At 47.6% G+C, this 8,922-nt stretch overlaps 1 pseudogene; it reads left to right on the forward strand.

Moving 5' to 3' along the window:
• Nucleotides 1-2,364: 2,364 nt before the first annotated feature.
• LOC125518945 lies at nt 2,365-5,523 on the forward strand (annotated as a pseudogene).
• The last annotated feature ends 3,399 nt before the right edge of the window (nt 5,524-8,922 follow it).

Genomic DNA, 8,922 nt, shown 5'->3' on the forward strand with positions numbered 1-8,922 from the left:
CAATGTTTCAGTATACAGTATGTTCAGGCCACTGCCCCCATCCATCAGGACTTTAGTCAGTCGAGTGCCTTCAACAATTGGGTCGACCACCAAAGCTTGCCTTCCAGGGGTGGCAATGTGCGTCGGGTGATCAGACCGGTCGAATGTGATGGCAGTCTGAGACCACTTCAGGTAACTGGGTGTCGCCGGGGCAACCATGTTCACCTCTCGGTTAATGACTTTCAGTCGACTTTTGCTTTCGACATCGGCAAAAATCATCAGGGTGGAATTGACTTGGGGGTATCCATCGTCACTGTCTTCCTTGTCCTCGACTCTGTCCGACTCTTTTTCCTTATCCTTGGACTGCTTTCCTTGGAACTGCTGGATCAGGAGTCGGCACTGTCGAGTGGTATGCTTTGGGTAAATAAAATTACCTTCTTCATCCTTCTTGGTGTGGATGTGACATGGCAGATCCAAAACATCATTTCCGTCTTGATCCTTGACTTTCTTGGGCTTCCAGGTGCCCTTGGATTTTCCCTTGAAGTTTCCCTGGGCTACGGCCAGGGCCTCCCCAGGAGCGGCTGGCTCGGCCTTCCGCTTCTGCTTCCGACTGGAATTGCCTCCGGTTTCCTGGGCGACTGCTTTCTGCTTGCCACTCTGGAGTCGATCTTCATCTTCTCCGTTAGCATACTTGGTGGCAATCTCCATCATCCGATTCAGAGACATCTCTCCAGTTCGACCGAACTTCAGATTCAACTCTCTGTATTTAACACCTTCCTTGAAGGCACAAACTGCTTGATGGTCTGGTACATTCTCTACCGAGTGGTGCAACGTGATCCACCTCTGGATGTATTCCCTCAGGGTTTCATTCGGCTTCTGCACGCAAGACCGTAACTCCGTAAGGCCTGCAGGTCGCTTGCATGTTCCTTCAAAGGTTGTGATAAACACTCGGGAGAGGTCCTCCCAAGTGTAAACGCTGCTAGGTGCCAACTGAATCAGCCACGCTCTGGCTGAGCCCTCCAACATAAGAGGCAAATGCTTCATGGCCACTTCATCATTGCCACCGCCAATCTGTACAGCTACTCGGTAATCTTCGAGCCAAGTGTCAGGCTTGGACTCGCCGGTGAACTTGCTGATTCCAGTTGCCAGCCTGAAATTGGGAGGAATCACTGCGGCCCTGATGGCTCGACTAAAACACTCTGGCCCTGAAACACATACTCTGCTGCTGCTGGCGGGCGCATCTCTGTTGTGGCCTTCTCGATGAGCCCTGTTCCTGTCGACCAAACCTTGAACGAGGATAGACCTTGCATCAAAGCCTGGGTCTCTGGGGTCGACTGGAATCCTCTGCCCAACACTGTGAGGGCGTCTGTCATCTTGCCGTCGAGGAGCATAGGGGTTGACACTCGACGTCGATCATCTCGCTCGAATCGATGATCATACTGTTCATTTCTCTGGTACTGATCATGCCGGTCATCACGTCCCTCACGCCTCGGGGGCGATCTCGGGCTGTGGGCCGACTGAACTGTGTCCGCTGCAACGGATCGACTGTGGATCCTATCTCGCGACTGAGAAACGGCGGAATTCTGGTTTCCTGCCGCCCGGAGCAATGCTCTGATCTGTAACAAGCCCCTGCCTGCCTCTGACTGGGATGGCTGAATTGATTCTGCTATACGGGCTGCGGCGGCCAAATTTTAAACTGGGGTTCGATATATCTGCGTCGGCGGGAAGAGCTGGCGTCGACTAGACTCGGGAGCCCGCTGACGCGCTTGCTCGTCGAGTGCTCGCTGGAGATTCTCCAGTCGAGTGCGCTCGGCCAAGTTGGCCAAATGCGCGTCCTCCAAGGCCCGGGCCTCGGGGGTCTCTCCGACGATAGGAGTGCGGAGCGCGTCCATGTTCCGGCGGCGAAGCTCCTCTCGCTGTAGCGATGTGAGAGGTTCGGGGAGATACTCATCGTGGGGATGCGACGGATCGCCCCCACCCGCGCCTCCATCGGTGCGAGGGAAACCGGGGGGACTGTGTGTTCCATCGACCGCCAGAACCTCAGCCGCTGGATCGCTGCTATCGCACTCGGATGCGGTTTCCACGGAACCAGTCGACAGGTCGAACAGGCCGTAGAGGGATTCGACGGGCTCGATTGCCGTGACTTGTGGGGCTGCCGATTGGCGGGCCACGGCATGCCTCACCCACCGCTGAAGTCTTGACCGACCGGAGCGCTTGCGCTGGTGGGAGACAGGGCGGGGAGACGACGCAGGGATCGACCGATACTGGATCGACGGCTGCCGCAAGAGGAAGCCACGAATGCATGCGCGGAAGTGCGTCGCGCCGCGGACGGGGAGCGCGTCGATGTCGAGTGGTGCCTCCTGAAGCCAGGCGGAGTCGTCGGCAATGAAGGTAAGCGTGCCGAGACGGATCTCGCAGCTCTCCACCAAAACTCCGCAAGAAACCATGATCAAAGGGATCGGAAAAGATCGCAACTTCTCCAACTAAGCGCTAAGATTCCTGCCCCAAGGTGGGCGCCAACTGTCGTGGTTCTAACTCTGACAGTGATGTAGGGGGGTGAGTATGGAGAGGCTAGATCCTAGCTATTGGGAAGTTGTTACACGCGAGGTTTACGAGTTCAGGCCCTTCTCGGAGGAAGTAATAGCCCTACGTCTCGGAGCCCGGAGACGGTCGACTGGATTATGCGTGTATAGATTACAGGGGTGCGAACCCTTCTACTGAGGAGGGGGGTGGCTTATATAGAGTTCGCCGGCCCCCTCCTGCCCTCAGTAATGCAGGGTTTAAAGTACATTTAAGATGGGGCGTTACTGGTAACGCCTCTAATAAAGTGCTGTAATGACCATGAAGACTACTTAATAGCTGACCGTTTGCCTACGGAGTGACTGTAGGTCTCCTGGCAGTCGAGTGAGTAGCTTCATGGTCGAGTGGTAGCTTCTTGGTCGAGTGTCTTGAACCCATCGAGTGGAGTACCTTCAAGTCGGTTGATGGGTGATTTCTTCTAGGGATGTCCTTGGGTAGGACTCTTTGGGACGGGTCCGTGCTCCTACCCCAGGTACATAGCTTCATCACCACCCTCGCTTGCCTCTACATCGGCCTCTGGAAGTTCCCGGACGTGGCCAGGTTACCGCTCGGCACCTCCTTCCCCCATCTCCGTGAGCTCGGCATCTGCAGCGTCGTCATGGAGGACGGGGACATCGACTTTGTCGTCGCCAAGAGCCCCGTCCTGGAGACCCTCAACATCCATGGATGCAACAAGGGGCTGCGCCTTCGCCTCGTCAGCCAGAGCATCCGGTGCGTCCAAGTTTGCAGCTCTTTTCTGGAGGACATTGCCGTGGTGAAGGCTCCTCGCCTCGAGCGGCGGCTTTCGGAGCAACGCCGGTGGCTTGTGCACCAGAGTCAGGATTGGCGATGCTCCCAAGCTACACGCGTTAGGAATCTTGGAGCCAGGGAGCACCATGCTAGAGATCCGAGACACCATCGTCGTGGTACATACATCTCCTGTTTGCAGTTTGCTCAGTTAGCAAAATGTCCAGTTAATGGGAGGTCCATGACTAAATGTGTGACTTCTTTTTTGTTTAATTGGGTTCATTTCAGGACGGGATAAAGGCGAGCCCAAGCACCATGGCCATCGGCATCAAGGTCCTGAGTATGAATGTGCGTTTCGGAAACCACACGGATGCCAAGATGGTTCCCTCCTTCCTAGGTTGCTTTCCCAATTTGGAGGCACTGCACATTATTGTAAGTTCTTTACATTTCATGTTTTAGTTGCGATTGACAATGATATCAAGCACATGAATAGTTGAGTGAGATCTCTGGTGATACTAACAAACATGGGGAACTGCATAGTGCATACACGGTATCAATTTCTGATCTTTCACGTGTGGGCTACTTGGTAGTTGTTACTTTCTGCTAATTTCACGTGTGAAAATATTGATTGTTGATTTGCATAGCTCTGTCTGAGTCAATGATCATAAATGTCAAGCATTCCATTTATTATCAGCCATCAGGTTTTCTCTTCTTACACCCACTAACTTTTGGAAAGCAACCTTCACCTTTAGGGCCTGTATTTCAGCTGTCAAGTTTGCAACTTATATATAATCATCTTGCTCATTCCTGCCTACAGTTTTCTGGTGATCTGTGTGATATTACCACAGTGCCGTGTTAGTTCTTTGGTACTAGACCGTATCATGACATGAGTTATGTCTACTTAACTAATTGCACAGTTCTTTTCAGGCTTCCATTTATTCTTAGCCACCAGGTCTTCTCTGCACATACTAAACAGTGACTAGAGTACAAAATGATAATTCTGGGGGTTGCATGTTAATTTCAGTTTGTTATGAAATTTGTTATGAATTCTGGGGCTTGCACATTGCTGCCTACTATTTGTTGGAGGTCCATGTAGCATGCCATAATGCCATATTGATGCTGGTAAATTGTGCACTTGTTAGGAGAGCTAATCTGCAGCTCAAATGTGTAGCCTTACTTCTTAATTTATTATACATGAACTGTGATCATGAGGCCACCGTAGTTGCTGTTCTCTCTGTACTACTAGGATAGTTGGTACTTTGTCTAGCTTCATTCATGGGAAGCATTGGCATCTCATATCTCTCTCATATATCAGAACCCACATTTAGGTATGCATGCTGTTTGTTTCATGGGACAATAACTGCCGCTTTTCAATTAATATGAAGCGCTGTGTGGTATTAATTTGCACAGTGTTGTGTGTACCAGCATTATATACTCAGCATGATTCATCATAGCTGAACTGTGAGTGATTTAATTGTTTTTTTTCTTGCAGTCTGAAAAATGTGATCATCAAGCTGGCAGTGCCAGGATGAACCTCAACTTCTGGAAGCGGGCCAAGCCCACTGAAAGCGTCAAGTCGTGTATCAAGGTGTTCTCTTAACAGAGAATTCCGAGGGGAGCTTGGGGAGGTTGCCTTCATCAAGTTCTTCTTCCGGAACGCGAGGGCGCTGAGGACTGCGTCCATCTCCATGGCTAACCCGAGCTTCATGACATTCTCGATGGATGAGGCGACTTGTAAAGCAAAGCAAGCTTCTAACAATATGGCCAGTAGGTCCTGCGAAATGGTGCTTCTCGGAAGCACAGGTCCTGAAGGAGGTAGCCCCTGGAGCTTCAAGAGAGGGACGGATTACTCCTTTGAGGACCCTTTCTCAGCGGTGCAGATTCACAACATAGCTTAATATCTGTATCTGCTTCTTTTGGTACCTGACTTTGGTGGTACTTACATTGCAGACTCTGTGTTAAATTCGTCGTCCGATGTTTGATGAGAATCAGAAATACTATGGACTGATGATAGCTTGCTTGCCGCTTTCCCATAGTAAATGCTCCTTACAACTTTTTGATTGTGGCAGCATGCTTTAACTGTATTTTGTGGATCATGTCGTCCTGATCGCCATGCATATCAATTATCATCAGAACTCTATGGTCTTCAGACATGCATTGTTTTGATTATAAATGTACTTGAACTTGTGGAGGCACCATTTTATTTCGGGCCTTACTTGCATGTCTGAGTGAGCTTGTCAATATTATTTAATTTCTAATTTCACATTGCATTGATTCTCGACATGCCAAAGAGGAAGCGTACCGATGTTCTGTGTAAATTTTTTTGGCCTTAAGGATCCATTAATTTGCATATGAATCCTTTGACTTCTTCTAGGTACATATGAACGACCTGCATGATTCTGTAAACTAACATGTGCTTATTTATTATCTTCATATATGCTCTGCTAGGTACACGTGAGAAAACCACAAATTCAGGCCTCAAAAGTCTGGATCCCACAACAGTGCTATACCGAATGAGTTGATCTCATTTTTGCAATAATTCAAAATGGTGCCTAGGCTCTTTTGCTCCCGGTGAACAGTAAATTCTAAAAAAAGAGCAAACAAATTCAACAAAATCTGAACTTTTTACACATGAAAGATGAGAGAATTTTCTAGGTGCGTGCAAAATTTCAAGGTGTTTGGACATTTCACGAGCTCATGGTGAAAATAAAATAAAATTCGGTCTACACTGCACTTTTTGAAAGTTTCTTTGACAAGGCAAATTTGTTATTTTTTCTACGAGCTTGTCAAAATGTCCAAACACCGTGAAATTTTGCACGCACCTAGAAGATTCTCTCAACTTCCATGCGTAAAAATTTCAGATTTTTTAAAACATTTTTACTATTTTTTTGATTTTACTGTTCATCGACAGGTGCAGCTGAGTCTGGGTGCAGAAACGCTGCACTCAATCCTTCCTATCTCCAACAAGTAGTAGTTCTTAGCAACTGCTTGATTTTACAACAAAAAATAACTTGACTTTTTCTCGATATTAAAGTAACTTGATTTTACAGCTACTGCTCAGTTTTATTATATTGATCGATTTAGCAATCAATTTAACTACAAGGGACTCTAACGTTGAGTGTAGGCTAGGGAAATTGGAAAGATTTCTCTAATTGAAAAATTATCTTAGTTCTATAAATACTTGGCTGAAATATCTGCCAGCTGTATGAGATCAGCGTGAAGACAGTGGTAGAACCGTAGAAGAGGACGTCATGAGCCTGTAAGGCTGGTTGTAATGGGGAGTATCATATACTAGTATCATGCATATTATACTAGTGTATGATACTACCTCCCTAGTGCATAGTATCATATATTAGTATCATGTAGTACTTTATTTATTGCCATGTATGACACAAAGTAGCATAGCATTTAATATGATACAGTATCATATTATGATACTACACCCTCTCTTTCTTCATTTAATGCTATGACACATCATCAAAATTGCCTAGTTGGCATACATGATACTAGCTATGATACTACCATTACGACCAGCCTAAGACCATCAGATGGTGCACGCGCGCGTGAGGCGGATGCCCAACCGCCTCTACTCCGTCTTCCTCACCCTGTCAGAGTCGTCGGTCTGCTGCTGCAAATAGGGGACACGGCATGGCTTTGGAACCTCCACTTCCGCGACCTGCACGACCTCGCCGCCAAGGCCATGGACGTCGACATCCCTGCGATCGACCGCATCAAGTAGTTTACCGAGTGGTGCCCCCTTCGGAAGCAGCACCGGGCACCGTTCCCACGCGCCATGGATTACCGTGCAGAGGAGCAGCCGAAGCTCACACATGGAGACCTGTGCGGACCGATCATCCGGGCCGGCGACATCAGCAAGTAACAAGTACTTCCTCCTCATTGTTGATGACGCGATTGGATACACATGGGCATTTTTTTCCATTCAGTCATTCGAATATAAATAAGACACTTTTCCTTCTGTACAACTCTAAATAGGACCGAGATCCAGTGACTTGCCTCTAGCAAGTCACGTTGTAACTGGCTCCCTCTCATCAGCCCTCCAAACAACATCTAACGGACAGCAGTGACCTGAAGCAAAAGAGGCCTGGGCATCCATCCAACGCAGCTAAACAAAGAAAATGCTTCAACCTTGGCCGTTCAGTCACTAGATACTACAATCAACAGTTTTCATTCAACTAACAATACGAATGTAACAGTACTAACAGCTTATATATGTACTGAATAAGAGAATATGGCAGAGATAAGATAACAGCTTTTTGCAGAGATAAGCTACAGTTCCTTTTTTGCAGAGAATGAATCAAAAAGTTAGTAGAGAGAAGCTACAGTTTTTGTAGAAATAAACTACAGTTTTTTTTTGCAGAGAATGAATCTACTTAGAAGAGAGAATATGTTAGTACAGAAATAAACAGAGATAAGCTACAGTTTTTTTTCACCTAGTGTACTTCTCACTGATAGATTGCTTTGGATCGGGACGGTTAGATCATTCCGGTAACCTACCTTCTGCCTTGCCTTGCGAGCTTGAACCAGCAGCCATGGTGATGTTGTGGCGGCTGTGATGGCAATGAGATGGCGGCGGTGGTGTGCTTCCCGTGAGCACCGCGCTAACCCTAGATCGGTAGGGAGTGTCGGTGGGGATTGTGGCAGCGATTAATCTCGTAAGTCGTGCCCCGGCCCCCACCTCTGTTTATATAGCACGGGTCACAGGGGCCCGCCAACCATGGTTTGGTTGGGCGCCCCCGATCAGGGCACGAGTCAGGGGCCCGTTCGACCCGTTGAGTTCGAACGGGAGAGAGATCAACCTAACATTCTCCCCCTTGATCTCAACTTTACTTTTAACTTTATACTTTCTAGTTTATTTGTTTCATCACATATTGGTACATAGAGCATGTTTCATCGTCACAGCTTAATTGCCGATAGAATCATACAGCTACAACATACGTTATGTTTAGAACCAAATTCTGTTCCTTTTGGGCCTATCCAGAAATCATAAGGTTTTTCCTTAAACCCATGCCGGCTAAGTGTTTCTTGAACACATTGGGTGGTAAGACTTTCGTTAGCGGACCCGCAAGCATATCCTTTGTCCTTATATGCTCGAGACTTATAGTTTGATCCTGGATTTTGTCTTTCACAACATAATACCTTATCTCTATTGTTTTGGCAGCATTACTCGACTTGTTGTTGTGAGCGTAAAATACTGCGGGCTGGTTGTCACAGTACATCTTTAGTGGTTTATGAATACAATCTACCACTTTCAAGTAGGGTACAAATTTCTTTAGCCATATCGCCTGCCCCGTGGCTTCGAAGCATGCTATGAATTCTGCATACATCGTGGATGATGCAACTATTGACTGTTTGGAGCTTTTCCACGAAATAGCTCCCCCAGCGAGGGTGAATACGTATCCTGACGTGGATTTTCTATCATCTCTGTCCCCCGCAAAATCTGCGTCTGAATACCCTTTTATCTCTAGGGAATCACTTCTCCTGTATATTAGCATGTAGTCCTTCGTGCCTTGCGCATAACGCAATGCTTTCTTTACCATCTTCCAGTGCTCCATGCCTGGATTCTCTTGATATCTACCAAGTACCCCGGTGATAAAAGCTAAGTCAGGGCGAGTGCAC

The sequence above is a fragment of the Triticum urartu genome, chromosome 7 (genome assembly GCF_003073215.2).
Source record: "Triticum urartu cultivar G1812 chromosome 7, Tu2.1, whole genome shotgun sequence".
Classification (NCBI taxonomy): domain Eukaryota; kingdom Viridiplantae; phylum Streptophyta; class Magnoliopsida; order Poales; family Poaceae; genus Triticum; species Triticum urartu.